This window comes from Amblyomma mixtum, chromosome 7 (genome assembly GCF_055824585.1).
Source record: "Amblyomma mixtum isolate Tamu chromosome 7, ASM5582458v1, whole genome shotgun sequence".
Taxonomy (NCBI): Eukaryota; Metazoa; Arthropoda; class Arachnida; order Ixodida; family Ixodidae; genus Amblyomma; species Amblyomma mixtum.
In genome coordinates, this window is record NC_143018.1 from 10731945 (window position 1) to 10756807 (window position 24863).

General features: G+C 47.7%; 1 pseudogene; it reads left to right on the top strand.

The window, feature by feature from the left end:
• Positions 1-17026: 17026 nt before the first annotated feature.
• Positions 17027-24222, top strand: LOC149334987 (uncharacterized; annotated as a pseudogene).
• Positions 24223-24863: the final 641 nt, after the last annotated feature.

Below are 24863 nucleotides of genomic sequence, written 5' to 3' on the forward strand. Positions count from 1 at the left end.
TTCGACGCCTTTCTGCAAGCACTCTCCAGCGTCTTAGACGAGAACAACATATGCGTTGCCCAAATAAAAGCAAAAATTCAGGGGGGCACTTTGTTAATTGAACTCAAGTGCGGTGAGGCGAAAGCCTTAAGCGCGGTGTTACTGCTTGTGTCACTGACGTGTGGTTAACACTGTTTGTGAATCTTAAGTGCCGGAGACACTGAAGGGTGTATTGGGAGGCATCCGTCTGATTCGACGCCTTTCTGCAAGCACTCTCCAGCGTCCTAGACGAGAACAACATATGCGTTGCCCAAATAAAAGCAAAAATTCAGGGGGGCACTTTGTTAATTGAACTCAAGTGCGGTGAGGCGAAAGCCTTAAGCGCGGTGTTACTGCTTGTGTCACTGACGTGTGGTTAACACTGTTTGTGAATCTTAAGTGCCGGAGACACTGAAGGGTCTATTGGGAGGCATCCGTCTGATTCGACGCCTTTCTGCAAGCACTCTCCAGCGTCTTAGACGAGAACAACATATGCGTTGCCCAAATAAAAGCAAAAATTCAGGGGGGCACTTTGTTAATTGAACTCAAGTGCGGTGAGGCGAAAGCCTTAAGCGCGGTGTTACTGCTTGTGTCACTGACGTGTGGTTAACACTGTTTGTGAATCTTAAGTGCCGGAGACACTGAAGGGTCTATTGGGAGGCATCCGTCTGATTCGACGCCTTTCTGCAAGCACTCTCCAGCGTCCTAGACGAGAACAACATATGCGTTGCCCAAATAAAAGCAAAAATTCAGGGGGGCACTTTGTTAATTGAACTCAAGTGCGGTGAGGCGAAAGCCTTAAGCGCGGTGTTACTGCTTGTGTCACTGACGTGTGGTTAACACTGTTTGTGAATCTTAAGTGCCGGAGACACTGAAGGGTGTATTGGGAGGAATCCGTCTGATTCGACGCCTTTCTGCAAGCACTCTCCAGCGTCTTAGACGAGAACAACATATGCGTTGCCCAAATAAAAGCAAAAATTCAGGGGGGCACTTTGTTAATTGAACTCAAGTGCGGTGAGGCGAAAGCCTTAAGCGCGGTGTTACTGCTTGTGTCACTGACGTGTGGTTAACACTGTTTGTGAATCTTAAGTGCCGGAGACACTGAAGGGTCTATTGGGAGGCATCCGTCTGATTCGACGCCTTTCTGCAAGCACTCTCCAGCGTCTTAGACGAGAACAACATATGCGTTGCCCAAATAAAAGCAAAAATTCAGGGGGGCACTTTGTTAATTGAACTCAAGTGCGGTGAGGCGAAAGCCTTAAGCGCGGTGTTACTGCTTGTGTCACTGACGTGTGGTTAACACTGTTTGTGAATCTTAAGTGCCGGAGACACTGAAGGGTCTATTGGGAGGCATCCGTCTGATTCGACGCCTTTCTGCAAGCACTCTCCAGCGTCTTAGACGAGAACAACATATGCGTTGCCCAAATAAAAGCAAAAATTCAGGGGGGCACTTTGTTAATTGAACTCAAGTGCGGTGAGGCGAAAGCCTTAAGCGCGGTGTTACTGCTTGTGTCACTGACGTGTGGTTAACACTGTTTGTGAATCTTAAGTGCCGGAGACACTGAAGGGTCTATTGGGAGGCATCCGTCTGATTCGACGCCTTTCTGCAAGCACTCTCCAGCGTCCTAGACGAGAACAACATATGCGTTGCCCAAATAAAAGCAAAAATTCAGGGGGGCACTTTGTTAATTGAACTCAAGTGCGGTGAGGCGAAAGCCTTAAGCGCGGTGTTACTGCTTGTGTCACTGACGTGTGGTTAACACTGTTTGTGAATCTTAAGTGCCGGAGACACTGAAGGGTCTATTGGGAGGCATCCGTCTGATTCGACGCCTTTCTGCAAGCACTCTCCAGCGTCTTAGACGAGAACAACATATGCGTTGCCCAAATAAAAGCAAAAATTCAGGGGGGCACTTTGTTAATTGAACTCAAGTGCGGTGAGGCGAAAGCCTTAAGCGCGGTGTTACTGCTTGTGTCACTGACGTGTGGTTAACACTGTTTGTGAATCTTAAGTGCCGGAGACACTGAAGGGTCTATTGGGAGGAATCCGTCTGATTCGACGCCTTTCTGCAAGCACTCTCCAGCGTCTTAGACGAGAACATATGCGTTGGCAGGAAGTGGCGTAGCCATTAGCACGCTCGGCTGCGGAACGGAAGGGATGGTGGTTCGAATCCCATCGTGCACAAAGATTTTGTTTCTGGTCTGACTAGAAAAGCGTGACACCTCTGCTGACAACCTTCTGTCGACAATTATGAGGCATTAAAGGCTTCGCCTTAAAAGACTTTACGCAATCTACCCAGAAGACTATGAGCCACAATGCGCCCAATGTGGCATAGACGCGGACTTACATCACGTGGTGTAGGCCTGCGAAAAGAACACAGAAATAGCAAGGGTAAAAGAACCGTTGACTGACCGATGAGAGGAAATGCTGTCCAGCTCAGACCCGAAAGTTCAGCGGGAGCTGACCGAAAGGGCTGGAGTGGCTGCAAGATCCAATGAACGCCCGTAATAGGGGAACCGACCACCTACTTTGGTTCCAATTAAAATATTTTCATCATCATCATCATCTCAGTGTTGCTTTGCTGTGGCTGGCGCTCGCCAACATCCGCGTGGTAACTTCCTGGCTCGATCCCAGCATTCTATTTTCCCGTTCATCAAAAAGCTAATTATTAGCTCCTCTAATGAGGCGTCTCTCATAGCCTCACTCGCTCTGGGACGTTAAACCCCAATAAACCAAACCAAATTACGCGAGGAATATTCTTTTCAGCAGTCCAACTGATTAATCATTATAACTGTGTCCGGAAAATGACTAGCAGATTAGGCTCAGTGGTTATGGCGCTCTGCTGCTGACCCGAAAGACGCGGGTTCGATCCCGACCGCGGCGGTCGAATTTTGATGGAGGAGGAATTCTAGAGGCCCGTGTACTGTGCGATGTCAGTGGACGTTAAAGAACCCCAGGCGGTCGAAATTTGCGGGGCCCTTCACTACGGCGTCCCTCATAGCCTGAGTCGCTTTCAAGTAGTATGCATCCATGTAGTATGACATCCGTGTAAAAGAAAACAGACAAGCCCGGATGAAGATTGATCCTCCGCATTTTTCCTTTTGTTTCTTTTTTTTTAAACATGCCCTGCTCAATAGCCTTCCTCTCTTGGCCGGCTCCGGAGTGTGGTCATGAGCTGCTGGAAGCCTGAAAACAGCCCCATCTTTAAAATGAACCAGAGCATATGTGCCAGTGCTTTGAGCATAAGAAAGGCCGGCATCGCACTCGATATCACTGCGCTAGAAAACATGGCTTACTAGCTACTCTTGTTAGCATCCAAACTGTTTCAGATATTTCAGGCTGGACCGGCCCTCAAGGGGTGGTTGTTTGCTTTTGCTTGCTGAATTCAAGTTTTTTTTTTTTTTCTCTCAGGGCGAGTGTACCATCTAAATAAAAAACTGCAATGGTTAAGGCACGGCTTAGTACAAAAAAAAAAAGCCAAAAGCGGTCTCCGCGCCATTCATTGGTTACTGCACATTTAGCAGACGACGGTTGTCGATTGTCCGGGAATGGCCATGGCGGCAGCTAGGTTGGCTTGAGATACTTTGGAGGAAGGAAGGCGAAGTTGTTCCATCCCACAACGCCGACTCTCCGCCCTTGCAGTTTTTCTCGTTTGCCGCATAGTAAGGCAGGCGCAGCATCGTCTTCATGAGGCCAGTGGACTCGAAGGACTCTGGGCTGCTATTTGCGGAGTCATCGCAAGGATGTCTGCAGCGTGATGACTGTGAATGGGAAATGTGCACAGTGCGCACATCACAGTGCAGATAGCAAGTGCTCTGCACAGTGCACATAACTCAGTGTTACGTGCATTTCCGCGCTGGCAGCGACAGCACTGAGCTGTCTGGATGATACTCCAATGCTTACTTTCTCATAGAGCCGCCGAAGCTCGACATTGTTGAGCTGAATTTGAAGCTTCCTGTCACGGTTACGAAGCAATTTAGTACCCTGAAAAAGTACCGAATAACGCTGAGCATGCTTTGGTATTATCGCTGATACCGTTCTTTTTTTCGACTTGTATTACGAGGCACTCAAACCAGGATCGATTCATGCGACACGCAATGACTGTTTGTTCAGCAAGGGCTTTGTCCACGCTGGTTTTATCTCTTTGCGAACGGGATAAAACACGCACCTTGCATATTTTTTTTTTCCCACAGGAGTTGCCGCCGTTTTACCAGACCTTTTTCAAAGCGAATACGCAACTCGCTGCAACCGGTTCTTCAGTCGTATCCGCCATTTTCTGCCAAGCATATTCTTATCGCACTCCTTCAGCGGGGCAAACATTTTGTTGGATCAACTGTCGCCATCAACAAGCCCTTGAAATGTGGAGTAAATTCACGCGACCGTGTTTCTCCTAGGAGCCGTGAGGCGGTTACAGGCGCAGGACACGACACAAGAGCAGGGAAAAACACAGCCCTCTCTGGCGTCATTCCCTTGTGCATCGTTTCTTGCGCTGTTTTTCACTCTTGAGCAACGTGGCAACCGGCCCAGTTAAGCGCAGATTGCCGCAGCTTAACTCCCAGCCACGCAGGGCCTTTGTGAATACTGCAAAGTTGATGATGCCCCGCCTTTAATTCTACTTGAAACTAAAATAAACTTTCTTTTATGTGAGAACAGAGTGCACCGAAGAGAATGTTGGAAGGCTTCCACATCCCCTTAAATAGCCAACGTGTTCCTTTAAAGCATTATCACACCGCGCAGCTGTAAAGTATCGCGTTAATTTATGAAAGCTATAGGAGATATATACAGCACGTGAGCAGAGAGCCCCCTAAAATCGGTCAGAAATAGTTATTCTCGTTTAGAAGACCACCATCTCCCCCTCCGCGATGCTTAGTACTCAATTTTCGACGGGGTCTCCCTTCACAATTGCCTGCCTTCTTTCCGTCATCATTGCGCGAGCCGCGTCAGCGGGTTTAAGTTCCAACATGATCAGCGTTATGCAAGCATCGAAGGCCTCCTTCGCGAGGACTGCCCTTATATACTCACCGGAGAACTTGAGAGAGCTACGGACGCGTCTAAACGACCTGCCGATACCACTGAAATTTGTAAAGGCTTCGTATAAAGATATGATGTGCGAACTAGTGCCTAACCGGGCGAAAGGTACTCCAATTTGCTTTCTCTCGGGAGAAAATGCGCGTTCGTTCACCTTTCAAAAAAGGCTCGTATTTGCGCCCTGGTACTCGAGCCAAAGCCTCCGTGTGCAGAATCTGTCCCTACATTTCATCGAAACTTTGCTGTACATACCTTGGCTCGTTTCTGCGGAATCACACGAAAAGGCTCTCCTTAAAGTTAACAGAGGGTTGTGCCGGGTTAAAAGCGTGACTGCCAAGGATACCAGCGTTGCAGCAGAGCGGTTCAGGAGGTGTCACGTCCGGGAGATAGTCGAAGCTCCGGAGAGTTTGTTTACTCCGGAGAAACTGGATAACTGATATCCAAAAGGTAGAGAGCTCTACCTAGGCACTGACTTTTATGGAGCCCCGATTTGGTTCATCGCGAAAGTGCCAGAAGCTGCCGCCCTTGTGGACGCGTACAGGGCACTGAACAACACTTTACGCCTCCAGAGAACATACAATGACAGAAAATTTCAAACTGGAGAGGTGGAAACCACGCTCCTTCCTTTTAGGAGCTCCTACCTTCAGATTCCAATTTTGTTCAGAGACGTGCAGTACGCTCCCGCTATGCTGTGCTTCTTCACTCAGCGTGGCAGTGTTCTCCAAATAGCCTTGATTGATTCATGGATTTCGTTTATCTGGCTATTGATTACTTTAGCGGCTCTCGCAGTCTTGGTTTGCCTTAAATTGGAGATCGGAGGCAAGCTTTTTCCAAGTCAAGACGTCGTTTCACATTCCGACATTTTTCTCTTTCTAGTTAGCTGCCTGCTAGGTCAGAGCCCTTCAAGCATGTTGTGCCAACAGAGCCTCGTTCTTTTTACGTGGTCCTTGGGAATGTTCTTTTTGGGTAACTACATTCAGAACACTATCACGGCGATTCGCAGCGTCCCAAGCTATTCGAAGGGGATAGAAAGTGTAGCCGAGTTGAAAGTTTTAATCGAGAAGGGCTCGCTATTGCCCTGTGTATCGAACGATTGGGACGGAAAGTGGGATCTCTACAATGATCGGGGAGAAATGGCATCCGACTTAGAAACGGTCATGAAAGCAGTTGGAAAGTGCTGGTCGCCCTGCATTCAAGGAAATCGAGGCAAGGACTACTGCTTCCGCTTGGGAAGCGAAGGCTCCCACGCTGTCCTCGCCACGTGCGATGAGGACACTGTCGCCGAAGCGTCGTGGTGGAATCTGGTGCCGGCAGAGCACATCGCCATGGAGCATCGGGTGCTCGCCTTTTACGACATGCACCCGCTTAGGTAAGCGTACACAGCTTCCCAGTTTCCGCCGTACGAGTCTTAAAAAGCTGAAATGGGCGTGGTACGGTGATGATGTTATACTGCGTCCTTAGGCTAAGTAGTCGAATATAAACAACGCAGTTATGTTCTGTTCACTTAATAAAACACGTTGCGTGGCTAGTTGGTGATGCGTTGTTTCTAGACAGTAAATACTAGAAAAGCACGGTCCTGTCATTCCTATCTGCGTGCTCGTGTGGAATAAATATCGCTGAATTACTTTTCTATACTCCGTTTCATACATAGCAGGCAACGTTGCGGAGGTTGCTGAAGTAGTGCGCCAGAGAAACCATATTACTCCGCGACGTATTATTCGTTCTTCTCGAAACTCCGGTCAGTGTTTGGACGAAAATAAAGAGCGGTATAAAACGATGTGGTAGCATTGAAAATAACGGTCGAAGCTGTCAGGCGCTCAGTGTGCTGGCTTTCTGGCCATAATTTTCACGGAGTTTGAACTACTTTTTGGGCGCGGATTGAGTAGGAGCGATCCGCCCTATCAACCGCGTATCATACCACCACGTGTACTTTTTGCTTCCCGAAGTCTCGACGAGTCGCAGGACGAAAATGTGGCAAGAGATCAATAGAATCCAAGAGGTGCCAGTCGCGGCGCGTAAGATTTGTCGCAACGAAATATGCTTGTGTCCTCTTTGATTTTATGGAGAACTACTTTTTGCACGCGGACTTAGCCTGCGCGAACAGTCGCGCTAGCTTTGGCAGCGTTGCCTGCTATGTATGAAACGGAGTATAGAAACGATGTTCCATTCGCTGAGTTTCTTTTAGAGAAGTTTCGCGGCGGAGGTTGCGAATATAGAGAAAAGCAGAACTTGAAGAATTTTCAGAAAATATCAATAACCGTCAGCGAAATGGTGCGAGTTTTTTTGGCTAGCGATAAATTTTGATAAATGCAAAGCTCGCAGCCTTGACATGAGCAAACGCAGCCAGAAACGCAGAAAAGAAGGATGCAATCAATGTAGAGCTGAAAGCATTCCTTACGGCTACCTTCGGGATTTAGCAAAGTAAGAAAACTGCTACCACTGCGGCTGCATCCAAGTTTCAGAGACCCTCTGCTCTGAAGACAGTTATGGTACAGACTCCAATCTAAGGCCGGTGAGACAATCAGCACTGAGCCCCATCCTGCTGTCACCCCGCAGATAGAGCGGTCGAGCTATCGTCGCTTTGTTGTTCGCTAAACTGCTTCCGTTTAAGCACGGCATAACTCAGGGCTCAAACATTCAAGTTTGGCTACCTACAGAACAGCAACAGAAAACAAACGGCTGCTCTAAACGACAGGGCTCTCATGTACGCCTAAAATGTTTTGGGAGAATACACAAAGGAGGAGTATATTTCAGCTACGGGAGCAATTATCATAAACATACGCCCTAGCCAAGGCTTAGGCGGATGTTTATTATAATGATGTTTATGACGTGATGTTATGCTGTGACAAGCTGTATCTACGAAGTAAATTAATACAACTTTTACTGAAATACCACAGCTAAACAAAGATTGCTTTTCGTCCAATGATCGAATCCAGGGTCATTCGTTCTCCCTAGAAGTTGCACAAAAAATTCTGCTAACCAGTGCTGCTGGTCACTAGTTACGCCTTACTTAAACTTACATCTTTGGGGATTCTCCCAAACTTACCTGTTAGTTACAGTCGCTGTGGATGCCTCGTCTCTTACCTGTCCTTTGTCTTTTGGCTGGTCTATTTACCCAAGACTATGTATCAACTGACCCATAGTTCAACTCTCCCAAAGGCATTGAGCTAAGCCCGCTCCCCATTGTAGCTGTTGATCGATTCGGCTTCGCCCTTCTATGGGCTCGCAGTCCTGATTAGCTGATTTTAGAAAACGGCGTTGAGGTTTGCTCGATCCCCGATAGAGAGAGAATGTTTTTTTTTTCAAATACGGAGTTCCCGTGAAAACTGCATAGCTTTCTTTTTAACCCGTATGCCGACGTTCAGGTGCTAATCAGGTACGAGCTAATAAGTAAGCACACCTTTATGCCTCCTGCATATTGCGCGTATTTGCGCTGGTAAAAATATAGCGTTTTCTACAGTGACACGGTTGCTGAGGTGCTGCTAACCCAGCGTTAAGCGACCCGCTGTGTCGTATCGCTTAAATTCAAGTTGGCGTCTTAAAGCTTTCGCTGGACGACACCTGAATTTAAAGTCAGGCATCGTAAAACTACCATTCGGCTTAAATACGGCAGTCTTCATGAGTTTACAGTACCGTCTGTTTTAAAGTCACGCACGACTGACCAGTTCTTACTAGTCCTTGAGGCGTTGTTCCTTCTTCACCCGGTTTTCATCCGTTGAATAAAGATTGACGTCGGATTCTCAACTCCTTCTTTTAACATACAGCCTGAATTGTCATGGCAGCACACCTATCTCAGAGATCACCCCTGCTTCAAACCCATGACAGAGCGCAGAGAAATCAGAGCGCGCGCAGCGAAATTCAAATTCCTGCCCTATGATCCTAGTTAATTTATACAAACAGAATGAAATCGTGACGAGTAGCATGAAATAGTGCAAAAAAGTAAGTGTTTTTTAGGAACAATGAATTTTAGCTACATCAGTAGCTGGAAATCAGTTCAACATGCTGTATGTTGCGGACGCCATCCGTCTGCTTTGATTTATCTAATATTCCATGGACTTCACAACAAGCGTGTATCATTCGAAGTAGTGAGGAGAAGTAAAGATCACAGAGGGCGTATCAGGCCCTGAACTGCGCACATAAGAAGGAATCAATCAAAAACGTAGTCAGGACGCGTCGCTAGGACGGGTTAAGCGCTTCTTTTCACTTTTTTTTTCTCTTCCTTTGTCATTCTTTTCATTCCTGTGCTGGAGGAGAGCGGGGATAACGCGTCGTTTATTTCCTGATTTTCCTCTCTTATATCGGTGCCCTTTCGGCCACTCGGTTCTCCCATGGACTGCTTTCCGTTCCTCCAGGGTTGGCAACTGTTTTGAGCATGCGCCAGAGGGTTGTTATTGTTGGTAGTGGCTAATTATTGTTGAAATAATAAAAAAATAACAAAACTAAATATAGAAGGAACAGATGTTGCTAGCCGCGGCATCTGCCATCGAAACCTGAAGCACCTGAGCTGCGGCTAGCGGCAATAAAAGGATAAAAGAGGACAGAGAGAGGGAAAGAAAGAGAGGAGCGATAGTAAGAAAGGATGGGAGTAGTTGGCAATATACAATGTTCTTTTGTGCTTTTTTTTAATTTTCCTGTGTAAAAGTCATCTTGTTTCATTGCCGAAATTTCTGTTGTTGCTTTTCATGAATATCCCTGCAGCTTAATTTGTATTGTGTACTTTATTTCCACTTCTCTTTGTCTGTGGCGCATTTCTAATAACGGTTTACAATTTACCCTTGATGTAAAACCCTTACTTTGACGACCTTTAAGGGTATCCTCAATTAAAACATAAAAAAAACCAGACCCATTGCTCCCTGCAGCATTTTAGACATAGTAGTGATGCATCAAATGCCTTTACAAAACGCAATTACACCAGCTGTAGGGCTCACTCTCTTTTCGCCGACGCGCCCAACATCTTCATGATGTTAAACATATGTTCGTTCCTGATTGGTTTGGTTTCTGTGGGTTTAACCTCCCAAAGCTACTAAGGCTATGAGCTGCGCCGTAGTGAAGGGCTCCGGATTATTTCGACCACCTGGGGTTCTTCAACGTGCACTGACATCGCACAGTACACGGGCCACTTGCATATCGCCTCCATCGTAATGCGACAGCGGCGGCCGGGATCGAATTCGCGTCTTTCGGGTCAGCAGCCGAGTGCCATAACCACTGAGCCCCCGCGGTGGGGCTTTTTTTTTATTTACATGAACAAGAAAGGAGAGGCTACTCCTTTTCACCAGTTAATAGAGAACACTTGGTCTGAAGATATACATTTCAACATAACATAACCCAATACAAACAGCACACGAAATACAAAACAAAGTGAAAGCGTCAGGAGAAGTAATATTAATGAGCGAACATAAACGCTGTGAATGCTAACACAATAGTGCACAATACAAAATATATAATAGATATGAATATAGATATGAATAAACAAGGACAGAAGAACAAAAGTAAGCTTATTTGCTCTATACACAGCAAAGTATAAATATCAACGCTATTGATGCGTTCACTCACAAAAAAAAAACAAAAAAACAAGAACAAAAATAAGCTTGTTTGCAGCAAACACAGAAAAGCAAATAACGAAAATATTGAAGTACTCACCCGCAGACCGGTAACAGCTCTAACATTGACTAATCCAATTCCACTAAACTAGCATTACCCAAGGATGCCTATGCCCTCATGTATGCTTTCAACGCCACAAGTGCTCTCTTTTGCAGTGCACACGTCGGCCACAGGCCTAATAGCTTTCGTGGACATAAGGGTCTTTTGTCAAGAACGATCAAGTCTCTCTTCAATCTGTTCGTTCCTGCGTGCGTTAGTTCGCCCGTACAGAAGCGTGCAAATAGAGGCGAGCAGCGGCCCTTCGTTCCTGCGCAGTTTCGATGCGCCATTTATGTCCGCGATCTGTCCCGCAGGTACCAGCACCGCCGCACCCTGCGGGCAATTGCGGAAGCCGGCCTGGCCACTCGACATCGGAAGACAAGGGCAAAGCGCCCCAGGGACCACAGCCATGCGCCGCAGCCCTTCCATGTGTACCTGTTTGTGTACGCACTGGGATGCTCCGTGTCGGCCGTAGCGCTGCTGTGCGAATTGCTGTGGCACGCGCATCATTGCAAAGGCGGGGACTCGGAAAGGATTTTCGTGCAGCGGCGTTGGCATCGCGGGAGAACACGCGGGCCCGTGATAATGATGTCGTAGATCATGTACAAGAAGCGGCTAAGAAAACGAGCATTTTTAGTACAACCATCCACTACACGACCGCTAACCTGACACCGACGAGCAGGGTTGCCGTTGGTGGCTACTTTGCGCCAAATTGGCTACTTTTCGACCCCGTCTGGCGATGAAAATTTCACCCTGGCTCCTTGGCTACTTTCTGGCTACTTTGAACTTCTATTTTGGCGCATTTACTAGCCATTTTTTTTTTGCAATTGCATATACAATAGCAAGCAAGAACAGAAAAGAACAATTATTCCCAAGCTTTGCTGTCCTCATCGCTGTCCTGGTCGCCTTGATGCGCGCGCGCGTCCTCGACGCTTATATTCCTCCAACGAACTGGAGTCTGAAATACGCCAGCAGCAGAGAATTAGCGGTGCACTTGATCGCGCATCATGTTTGACTTTCCGGCACGCAGCGGCATCGTACAAGGACACTTGCAGCGAATGCCCTTTTCAACACCTGGCGCAAGGAGCACTGAAAATTTTGACCCTTCCAATTTCTCATGCTGATGCAGAGCGCGTGTTCTCTTGCGTGAACTTGACGAAAACAGAGATCCGTAACAAAATGAAGCTGGATTTGCTTATGGCAATTCTGCGAATCAAATTTGGGCTACGACTCCAAGAAAAAGAGCATCATCGTTTAACGTTCCTGCTGAGTTGTTGAATAGAATGTGCCAAAATTACTCCGGAAAGAACACTATCTACTCTAGATAAACTACGCGGACTGAACTTTTATTTATTTGCAACGTACCTGATACTTGAAGGCCGAGCAAGAGGCCCAAAATTCCGTGCTCTTTATTTACTCTGTGTTTTTGTGTTGATTCGAAATGATATTATTTATTGTTCATTAATAAAAGTGGCTTATAATAATGGTTATTTTCTACTTGGCTACAAATTTGGCGCCAAGATCAGGTGGCGTGGCTACTTTTGGCTACTTTTAGCCTCAGTTCTGGCTCTTTTTGAAAAATTCCCAACGGCAACCCTGCCGACGAGACACCCAATTTGATCGCTTTGGAACTGCAAATAATCGCAGCACTACGTGAAATGCCTTGTATTAACAAGTCGATGTCTTCACTGATTCCTGGGAGGCACTCAAGCACGTTAAGAAATACCCTGGATATTTCAGTACCGTCAGATTTCCCTTTTCCCACATGTCGCTTGTCTCTCTTAAAGGGCTTGCAACTGCATCACTTTGAGAATTTCGTGATATTCAAGGATTCATGTATATACAGGCTGTAGGTGAAGCATGCCAAGCGTTTTCACCCTAGAATTTACAATAGTGATGTAATCGACGATTGAATTTTGCGCTTCTCCTCGAAGCACCGGATGAGTGCGGGGAAGTTGTGTGAAGTCACGGAAGGTATGATTTCAAACTACCGCTGCCGTCAGCCACACCTTCCCGAGCTTTTTTAGATGCTGCCAAACAACGCTCGGCGGGCTTTGCCTACAGTGGCGGTGTTTTTTTTTTTTCCTCCAGAGCAAGCGTTTAGGCATTGGAAATGTACCGATACCTTCGATGACGTCATCATGCGACCCCTACTTTGCGTTGTGAGCTGTAGAGAAGCTTGAAGGCCTTCGCGATTTTAATCCGTGGTTACGTCACCATTTCAAACGCTAGCCCAAAAGGACTTCGCATGCTTTACCTGCAAGTTTCATACATTCGACAATTCTAAGCTCATCGATTTCTGAAAACTATGCATTTGCCCTTTAAGGCGGGTTCACACTGGCGAGTTGCCGAGGTCGCGCGTCAGGTTTAAACTGATTTGTTGCGCACCCTCCCCGCTTTCCTAGTGCTCCGGAAACCGTAACTAACTAACCGAAATGGGACGCCCGACGTTTGCGACTCGTCAGTGTGAACCCGCCATTACGCCGCACCTCTGCCTATTAGTAGTCCTCTTTGTGTGATTCTGGAAAACGCAATATTTTCAGCACTTTTTTTTTGCTGATATGCGCGGGTCTTTGGCGGTAAAAAAAAAAAAGAACATGGTAGCGGGAAAGACTCACACGCTTACATGAAGCGTTTCCTCGACCTAAAAATGAGCAGCTTGCGGTAATCTGATGTATACTTTAGACAAGTTAAAACCGAACGTTTCCGCTCTACAGCATGAAATACCTCCTGGTCTGGACAGTTAACGACTTCTGCAAAAAGTTTTCGCCTTTACAAGAGAAGTCCCTTGTCGGAAATTTTCAGTGGTGCTTATGATCTATGCTCTATTTCTATACCGGGCACATGAAACTAATTCGGAGAACCGTAGGTACCAGCCGGTTGAGCACTATTGAAGGGGGCCGTCGTTATCCTTGTGTAATGTGGATTACAAGAAGTTTACAAAGGTCGTTTGTTACCGTCTACAGCTTGTGGCGTTGGACACAATAGGCTTGCATAAACCTTGCCGTATCCGAGGCCGTAATATCCAAACCCGCATACATATCGCAAGTTCGGTTTTTGCGACAAGAAAAAATAAGGCTGGGTAAATTTTTCTCATCAGGACTGACCTGGCGGCGACCTTTGATAAAGTGCGTCATGATTTTTTGTTTGCAGTTTTGAGGCATGAAAACACCAGTGACTTATTGCTTAGTGACACGTGTTACCATCTTCTACGAGGCTGCTTTTAAACTAACAGCTTACTAAAACTGTTGTATATTTGGTTTTGTTTTTGTGATCACGGCCGCTAGTGGCACCAATGTCGCCCTGTGTATATAAGCAAGTGTGTGTTTAAATAAAGAATTTGGTGTGTCGGTTTCCCGGCGAGTCCTCATTCATCAGCGGCTCACGCCGCTATACCACAAACCAAGTGCACTGAAATGATCTGTTCGACAGTTCTTGCCGCTCTAGCCTTTGTAATTCACCTCTTATTTCAAGCCCCTTTGCCTCACAATTTTCAGAACCACAGCTAATTGTGGCTTCTAAGCTAAAAGTAGCCTACGCTTAAGGGAAAAGAGTGCCGTAGTGGAATGTTTCCGATTAATTTTGGCCACTTGGGGTTTTCTACCCTATGGCACTTGAGACAGCGTAGGGGAACTTATGAATGCTACGTGACGTTGGAAGCGCCGCTTAGTATGAAAAGAAAAGCGCCTGAAGGAGGCAGCTCTTAAAGGGTCATCTTGGACAGCAATTTCAAAGAAATCGCCAGCGCCTCCCTATGAAACTGCTCTCCCACAGTAGCAGAAACTGCTGCAATCGGCCTTGCCATCCAGCACGGCGATGCGGGAAATGACCTAAAAATTGTTACTGACTCCCAGTCGGCGTGTCGGCTCTTACTCTCTGGCAGACTTCCACTTTCCATCGCTCCCATTCTAACTACTTCATATGTTCAAAATTCCACATGCAAGCACCAAATCACTTAGACTCCTGGGCACGAGGGGCTCGAGGGAAACGAGGTCGCGGACACTCTAGCTCGAGGATACACTAGCGACTAACCTCCCCGACCTCACCCTTCTACCTACGGCGAACGCCTCCTCCTTCTCCGAACACAAAGGCAAGTCTATCCCCCACCACACCGTAAGCTAACGGCGGCAGAGGAGAGGGACTGGCGACAACTACAGATAAATACCTTTCCTAACAAACACAAACAACATATCATCTTCCCCGATAGATTAGACGGGATCTGTCCCTGGTGTGGCGGTGGGAGGACGCTCCGGTCCCCCCAACTAGACAATCATCAATCCGAGGAACAGTGGGAGTCTGCCCTGCTCAGCTCTGATTTGGCGACCCAGCGTAATCTGATATCCCAAGCAAGAGCAACAGCGGTGGACACTGAAATAAGGACTCCACCCAAAATCTGCATCTTCTCCTCTTTATCCGACCTTTTTGTGAATAAATGCTTTTTACTACTACTACTAAAGAGACTGAAGCGACTGCCGCCCCTCCATTGACTGTCACGTTGAACGTGGTAGCGGTCTTGCAGTTCACCGTGACCGCGACCTGTGGCGCGTGCTGACGTCATCGCTTCTTCAAAGCACGGCGTGTCGCAGGTAGTCAAGGGTGCTGTCACTCGCTCGGAAAAACTAAGCAAAAACAGCTGATGACCGAAGCCCCGCAACACGACCATAGTTACGCTGTCCTAGATTGCTCTGCGCCTTACCTCCAATGCATATAATGCTTACACTTTCTACAAAAGCCGAGATGCTGTTTTTTTCCCTGTCTATAAAAGTTATGGTTTCTCATAGGAGTGGTATTTTTGTACGTAATTATAAAGAGGTAATAAAGTGACGAGCCAACACGAATTTCACCTCACAGTCCGTTCAGATCGCAATCCTGGTACTTTCGGGCAGCCGCTTTCAGCAGATGGTGTGCCAAAAAATGTGCAGCGCGTGTGCTGCTCCGCCGCTTATTTAAAAAGAAAATGCGTCAGAGGCCGTCAGCTAACATTTTGACACGGCCACTGGAGATCACTAAAATCCGAAAGGTTTTATTGCATCAAGAGCAGAACCGACCGCTTCCTCAACACCTGCACAGGATTTTGAACCCTCTAAGAACTGCTCGTTATAACATACATGACGGAAGCCAAGAGTAATCGAAACCAAGAAACATAGGGGACCTTTTTTATTTTTAACAGTTTTTATCAATCGGAGATTAATAAAATCAGAAGAAAAAACAACCACATGCCGCCGGTGGGATCCGTACCCATTGGTCTCAAATTGATCCGCGAAAAGACGCACGCAAGAAGAAACGTGATGAACAGTAGCTTAGTTTGGATTAGGTGGTAACAGTTCTTTGCAAACATATCGCAAAAAGAACATAGACGACTGAGAAGCGCCTGTCCCGTCCACTTCTGTGTCGTCCGTGTCTTTTTTGAGCTATGTTTTCAAAGAGCATCAAGAAATGCCTCTAAAAATGTCATTTACGTAAATTACAAACAGTAATAGACCGAGGACGGATCCCTGGAGCACCAACATCAACCTCATGCGACTGTTGCCCGTTGCCCGTTGATAACAGCGCTCTCACACCTAATTAAGGCTTAAGTATTCTTTTACCCATCTCATAACTTTCTCATTTATGATATACCCGTATAACGTTTCTACTGATAATGGATGTAGCACAACGTCAAAAGCTTTTCTAAAGCGTGGATATATACAATCAATAGAAAAAATGTTATCCTGTGCACTTGTTAGGTCATGCACGGATTCGGTAAGCTGAATGACACACCCGGAACCGCAACGAAAACCGTTTGGGGAAAGCCACAGAACGGAAGAAACGTCGAAATGACGTCGGTTCATGACCGCACCCACGAAGAGCCATCATCAAGAAAGTAACTATCATCATTATGATGAGGCTCGCACTGAAACGGAACAACACGGTAACAGAGAAGATAAACGAACCGGCGACGAATGAACTTTAAGAGAACGTGCACCTCGTGCCTTTCTTTTCCGCGCAAATACTATATCATTTTCTTTGAAATTCACCATCGCACCTTGGCCAATCACCTCGTTTGGGTATGTGCCATGTATAGTGAGGTCAGCAACAACATGCAGCCCAGATCGGGCCCGACAGTTCAGCAGGAGCTGACCGAAAGGGGAAGAGCAGTTGCAAGGTGCAATGAACTACCGGAACAGAAGGACCGACCACAAATATTAGTTCCAATTAATATGTTCTCAACATCACCATCCTAAATGCGAGTAATTGGGTACTATAAGGCAGCCAGGAAGCCGAAGAGTAAAAGAAGGAGTCAAAGAAGAAGACGAGTAAACGCAACGCCGAACCTCTGTAACGGCGACTGAAGAGGATACAATGCTGGTCGAGGTCATCATAGCAGTCCTGTGCTCAGTACTAATCGCACCGGTCGCAGAGAAGGCGATGGAGGCCGCCAAGTACTTCGGAGCCCGGGGCGTGGTTTTGATCGGGTGGAAGGACTCGATACGGCCCACGGGTGTCGTCCCGGTTCTGAAGGTGAGGACGTGCGGGTGAGCACCGAGCTTAAGATGCGGCCATTGTATGACTCCAGGTGCGGGCTCGCAGTGCCCATGTACTCTGCCCTGTTTTAATGCAGGAATATATAGCATATATGCCTACATTCTCACCTGCCTTGCCCGGATATTTTTGCCCCTCCGGTTCCTTTCTTTGAAGCAATGTTTATAGCCTCTAGGGCATAAAACGGTATGTAATGCTGGATGCCAAGGACGCTCAAATAAATGAAAAAAAAAAGGTTGGCTGATCCGATGAAGTCGAGGAGTGAACGATGAATCAGTATTGTTCGGCGAGAGACCCCTTGCCGCCAGGTGCCGAATTCATGTCGGCTTCAGCGCCGGGCAAACCCACAGCAGGTGGCGAATGTCGGCCTTAGTATTTCTGTTCTTGCAGACTGGACATCCCGGTTTCCTTCCATGCACACCACTCAGAAACTCACTATAATAGAATACACAACAAAGGATGCCCTTCAGTAAGATATGAACCCACGTCTCTTCGGTGATAGGGTGACACGCTAGCCGCTCGGTCACTGACGTATTTGTTCTTTTTTTTATTGCCTGAATCTACCACTGCCGTAAGGTTCCACCTGATATTTCTATGCGGTGTCTCTGTCTGCCCAATAAGGAACTGGCGACACAAATGTTGTACAATTGGTTACATGCCACAGCTAAGACGACAAAAAAAGTCGACGCACAAACGAGATGAAGAAAAACCAAGAAGGGCAGAAGGCCACTAAATAAAAAGGTAAATTACGCGTCAGAAAACGAAGCAGCGGATACCAAAGCGTGTGCGCTGCCATGCAGCGGATGAGATACATCACCGGTCTTTCGCACGTCACAAATCGGTTTAAGTGGATTAAACTCCGGCTAACTTTTAGACGGCTGCACAATGTACCGCCATAGCTGTGGGATTGCATCATTGGATCCACGGATTTTAACTTTTGAGTGTGGACTAGCAAAAAAAAAAAAAAATCATCCCTGTGGTGCGATTTCTTTGAAAATCCACAAGAATCAAGAAAGGCTAAGTGGACAAGCCGGCCTACGTGCAAACCCAGTCAGGCGACCGGGTAATAACACGGAAGACTGCGTGTGATTAATAGGACGCATGCACAGGTGAGTCCTGCGCTGCCGATTACGAGCATCCCGCGTAGCGTTTTGCAGTGACAACAATAAGCAAACAGACCTCGCTAGTAGGAAATCTGTGACAGCATCACTCCGTAATAGATTCCCCTCGTGTGCATTCCATTCCGCTCTTCTTTCACAGGACATTCGTGAGACGACGACGCCAGTGTATGCATTTCTCAGCATCAGCACTGCCATCTACTTGACCATTTGCGCTCTCCAATGGCTGACCCGTCGCATCGCCGTAAGCAGAGAAGCCAGCAAGAGCGAAACGTCATTAGGAGCCCACCGTGAACAGAAGAAAGCGTGAGGGGAGATATTTTCTCGAAAGCCTCTTGGTGTCTCGAAAACCGAATCACTGCTCGAATTGAGATAGCGGCCAAAGAATGGTAACATGCCAAGAGAGTAGTGCGACAGACTTCCTGGCTCTATTGACGCTGTGTTCAGACATGCCCAAGTTCAAGACTCCATTGGCGACTCATTTCAGCATTTAAGCGGTTGTTTAGTCCTAATCTCACATCGCGCTGTAGTTTCTTCCCACTATGGAGAGACATTCCACACCGGACACGTAAAAAAATTACAATGAAAGTCCCGTTGGCTTTCTTTATGCATCTCCAGCAGCCTTCAGCATCTGCTTTCCCAGAGGGCCGTCCTTGCTAGCGACATCTGTCGCCCCGAAATTGCACGCCGCGCTGACTTTGCTAGGCCACGTCTTTGCCAATCTCTGATTGGACCTGAACGTCTTGAATTCACTTTATTGGCTCAGGAACACGCATATTTTTTTTTTTTTCATAGCTCCAGTTTGCTCTTTAAACCTTAAGGAACGCATTCACTACAGTTCATCTAAGCAATGCCTTCTGCTTAGGCAAAACGCTTGCTCATAGCTGCATCTCTGTCTCAGTTGCCCTTTATTGCAAAAAAAAACAAACAAAACATTGTCAACTCAGCATAAAGGAACACACCAGGCTTTTTAACTTATGCTCTGGGCGAAATTGCATCTTCAGTGTAACCCGGTTTGTGGTGGGGGAAAGAGGACCGGTCACACGTCGAAAATTGGTCCACAACAGCAACTTTTTTCTCGCCAGGACGCCAGGGCTAAACGTATAGGAAGTGAAAGTGCTAGTCGAAGAAAACAAAGCAAGGGGTGGTCGCCTCCGTCGCCACCGTTCTACTGAGGTTTGGTTTTGGTTTTATGGGGTTTAACGTCCCAAAGCGACTAAGGCTATGAGAGACGCCGTAGTGGAGGGCTCCGGAAATTTCGACCACCTGGGGTTCTTAACGTGCACTGACATCGCACAGTACACGGGCCTCTAGAATTTCTCCTCCAAAGAAATTCTAGCCGCCGCGGCCGGGATCGAACCCGCGTCTTTTGGGTCAGCAGCCGAGCACCGTAACCGCTGAGCCACCGCGGCGGCTCGTTCTACTGAGATTGTGGAAGTCAGTGGAGCATGATGCCACTTCACAACTCTACAATCTCTCAACTGCCGGTTAGCTCCAGCTAGGCGCGTCGAACAGGAGAAATTTGAGAATGGATAAGAGCTCAATTAAAAACGTCATTCATATAGCTTTTTTGAAGGAATAGATTGGCAGCGTTGCGTTTCCCAACGCGCAAGTGCGCCGTCCGTGTTCTTACCTCAAAATAATTTTCTGTCTTTTTCTTCACATCAATAACTGACAGCACATAAATTATCTACTGTGTACCCTGGCTGCGTATTACCTTCCCGATAGATTCCGATATGATTTCAAGGAGAAATAGATGTTTTGAAAGCTGCGAGGCGAGCTGGGAAAGGAAACAAACAAGAAACAAGAAGTTGGGGAACTGATTAGTCGGCAGATAACAGAATTATGCAGGAGTAGAACAGAGTAGGTACAGTTAGCGCTGAAAACAGCGGAGTAGGCCGCGCTTCGATGGAGGCGAAACACAAAGGCACCCGTGAACTGTGCGATGTCAGAGCACGTGAAAGATCTCCAGTTGGTGCAAGTTACTCCGGAGTCCTCTACTACGGCAGCTATTTCTCTCTTTCTCTTCTCACTACCTCCTTTTTAACTTTCTTTACACGCGGTTCCGGAGTTCACCAAGATATTTGAGACAGTAACTGCGTCATTTCTTTTCCTCAAAAAACAAATTTCAACTGTTGGTTTGGTTTATGGTTTGGTTTATGGGGGTTTAGCGTCGCAAAGCGAATCAGGCTATGAGGGACACCGTATGCTCCGGAAATTTAGACTACCTAGGGTTCTTTAATGTGCACTGATATCACACAGTATACGGTCTTCTATAATTTCGCCTTCATCGAAATTCGACCACCGCGCCCGTTATCGAACCCGCGTCTTTCGGGTCAGCAGCCGAGCACCATAACCACTGCGCCACCGCGGCGGCGGCACCCTGTAACTTTTCGTTCACCGTGTTTGTGACCGCTTTAATCAGCCAAGTGTCGTTATTTTTTAACTGCTACTAGTGGCGTGGCATTCAGCCCGCCTTGAATTCTTGCGGTGGTGGTGGTGGTGGTGGTGGTGGCAAAAATATTTATTAAGAACGGTATGTCTGAATCAACCTGTAAGGTACTGATCCTTACAAGCACTAGTGCTTGTGGTGGCCACCGCCCGGGCGCGCCCGACTTAGGCTTGTTGGGCGTGTAAGTCGTGCAGTCAGGTGCTTGTTTTTATGGCATGTTTTCGCTGGTGCTACGAACATAGAGCGCAGCTTCTAACCTTTTCTTCCAGCAACGCGCTCGCAGGGCTCAAGCGGCAGCGATGGTCGGGGATAGCGACGACACCACTTCGACAGTTACCGGGGGCTGTTCCGCGTCTTCGGGGTTCGTGCCTTCGAGCTCGGGCTGAAACCAGTCGCTCGACACCCCGGTGATGGACAGCGGCAGTGCTTCCAGGACAGGTGAGGCACCGAGCGCAATTAGTGCTGCCAAGTAGTGCACATGGTCGCACCTTTGGCCATAGACACACTACTAGAGGGGGACACATCATAGAGCCAAAAATTCAGGGTATCACTTAAGTCGCCTTACGTGCGTTTAGGCGACAGCCTTTTCTGGCAGCTTTGAGTGCGCTTGGTATATAGCAGGAGACACAGGAACTCGCTTCGGCGCCATCGATCGAGCGACCGTTCAGTCCGGGGACCAAGCGTCGACCGAGGAGACACGAGTGCGCGAGCAGCTGGGGAGCAGTGGCACCACCTGAAACGTCATCAGTTGCGCCACCTGTGACGTCATTCATGACGTCACACAGATTTGCTGATCACGTGATAGTTTCGACGACACACTACGTCTCCACTATATTCGAAATTTCGTTATAAACGAAGCTTAAGGCCTAACTAATTACTAATTAAGTCGTAACTAATTAAGTCCTAGCTAAGTGTGATTGACAGGTTGCGCGGACACTTTCTGAGGACGGACAAATCCTGCGGGCACCATGCTGATCCATGAGCTTATAAAGGCTGTCGCCTTAAAACTAATGGCTAGCCTAATGTCAAAACTTCTTTTGCAAAATTTATGCACTCGGTGATACATTTTATTCATTACGCATTTTATTAAGCGTAAGCCCGCGCCTAGGAGCGCGTACTAACCGCAAAGTGTACTACGGTGATTCAGATTTCACAAGCTACGGTTTTCCTGATTCTCACGTCAGATATATCTTTCCCTTTCGTCAAAATTGGAACGCAACGACTCTCTTCATTCAGTAGTTCGTTTATTTAATTTTGGTTTTATTCCCCATGGGAAAGGCTGTATTGGGCTATTCTGCACTAGACTAGGCAACGGTTTGGTCCCAGCAAGACCCAGTATCGCCATTTCCAAGTGTTTCCCTCACCGAGATGCGCTTATTAGTCTAGGGGATCTTTTCACGGATACAGAATAGTCACCTAAAAAAAAATAGAAATAAACACAGCTTTCCCGACAGTGCTGCTACTCATGTCTAGTGCCTCCATCACACTATTCCATCTGGTCCCTCCTACTCTCAACAACGGTGGATCCGTGGATGTTTTAGCAGTGTTATGCATGAGAATACAGTCAGTCCAAAAAGCCCGGCCGATATCACACCAGTAAGTAGACTCTCTAGAACAGTCAGCGGTCAGAAGCGGAGCTAGTAATGGAAAGAAAGTAGACTCAACAGCGCACTAGATTTTGTTTGTTGGACATTTATATTAACGCGACAGCGTTAAAGTCCCCGTTCCCCAGGAAATCCGGTGTCGGTGTCATCAGCGTTGGCGTTGTGAGCGAGAAAACACGGGCATGGCTCTGGCAGGTGGTCCCCAGAGAGCAGCCTAGGAGGCAGGTGGGACACTTGGGTCACGTGACCTTGCGGCCTCATCACAACCTTCCCGCCGATAGAGAGCAAACTCCCAACCGTGGCAGGTGGCAGCTAAATTAATGGTTGGTCCCTAGGGAAGAACAATTTGGAAAGCACAAACCCCACCGCTGCGAGCACCTGCCGTCGCAGGGCAGTGGCGCATCGTTTAACCGCTGCACCACTGCGCCAAGAGTGGTAGGAGGACTCCCAGGGACATATGAATGTAAAGTAGAGAAGGACCTTCTGCATATACGGGAATTAACCCGTTACGCTATCGGTTTGGTTTATGGTTTGGTTTATGGGGTTTAACGTCCCAACGCGACTGAGGCTATGAGAGACGCCGTAGTGGAGGGCTCCGGAAATTTCGACCACCTGGGGTTCTTTAACGTGCACTGACATCGCACAGTACACGGGCCTCTAGAATTTCTCCTCCAAAGAAATTCCAGCCGCCGCGGCCGGGATCGAACCCGCGTCTTTCGGGTCAGCAGCCGAGCACCATAACCGCTGAGCCACCGCGGCGGCCGTTACGCTATCGTCTCACACCCTTACGGCTGAGCTTAAGTGTCCTCTCCAATTTTTTTCCTTGTGTATATCTTGCTATACTCACGCTTGGGTTAAACAAACAGGTGCCACCCCGATCCACCGTTGGTATTACAACAGTGAGTTTAAACAGCTGGTTGCCTGTGGTGGAAGCTTGTGCGGTTTCTGGTCTGCAGGACTGTAAACGTTCTCGACGGAGATAGCGAACTGATAGCCCCGCTGCGTATAGAGACCCGTGTATACGGGCGACACCTAGTGATACAGAATTGTGGCTTCAAGATATCCTTCTGCAGTTACATGGTGATAAACAACAGAACCGCGAAGTGCGGTCTCAGTATCAGAACAGGAAAAATGAGCCGGGACGGTTGCATTCCGTGCCAGCATATGCCGGCAGTTTTCTTTTTTTTTTTTTAATGCGAGAGCATTATATGGTTCTGTCGCGTCAGCGAAAAGTGTCCGCAATTTTTTCCGCACAATTACTTTGTTCATAGATGATAAATGTGTGAAAGTGTGTGATAAAATGTTGCTGTGGGAAAAATCTGGTTCATGAGGTGTAATTAGTCAATTAATTAATGACGAAAAAACACGAAAAATACAATTAGACGTCAAAACAGCCATGAACGTCAATATAGTACATGGACGTCAGAATAGCCACGAACGTCGGTATAATACGTGGACGATTTGCTTTCGATTGCTCCAATGCGGGTCGCAGCAGTGATCTCAAAGTTTCTTTTTTTTTTTTTTTTTTTTTGGTCCGTATCAACTTGCACCGCTGTCACGAGTAAAGTCCCTTTCACCTGTGCTTCTAAACACACACGTTTTCCCTCGTGCGCTGCAGAGCTTGGCCTTCGATGTTCTCCGGTCGCCACGAGAAGCATGAGCGCCCCGTCCGTCAAGAGCACGCCGTACGCTGCCTCGGATGTGTCGCCGCCGTACCCAGCAGATGGCGACGCCGCTGTGAAGGACGAGGAGTTGTACTGGACCCCTGTGCACACCAGTGCGCTCGCGGAACCGTGCTCGGGCCACTCTCCGCTGCAGTCTCCATGGGGCCAAGTGGAATAATCGTGTGGATAACGAGGGGATGGAAATCCAAATTGAGTCGGATTAAAGGTCGTTATTTTCATCAAATCAAACCGCACACCGGCTATAACAATCAATCCACGAGCTAGCTACAGGTCATTAACAGAGTTCCAGATTCCGCGGAAAACTGAAAATTGGTTCAGTACACGCTCGTCTACTTAGCAGGAGTGCCCTGGTTCGAACCCCACTGCGGCGGCCCGGTTTCGATGGAGGCGAAACGCAAAAGGCGCCCGTGTGCTGTGCGATACCAGTGCACGTTAAAGATCCCTAGGTGGTCGAAATTATGCGCTGGGAGGCGGCCCTGTCCAGCTCGGACCTCGAGGAACAATGAGCCCTCGTCGCCAGAGCACGGGCAGTCCGATTCACACGACGGACCGTTCGCCCGCGGCCCGCGCACTACGTATTCACGCGTCAGCAAATTTAGAGGCGCGCTGCCGGCCGCGGCCTCTCACGGCTGGCAGCGCGCCTCTAAATGGGCTGACGCATGAACACGTAGTGCGCGGGCCGCGGGCGAACGGTCCGTCGTGTGAATCGGCCTTAAAACGGCGTCCCGGACTAGGGACCCAATCAGCCTTCCCTTCAACTAAGGCATTGCGGCTTTAATAAACGTTTTCATCATCATC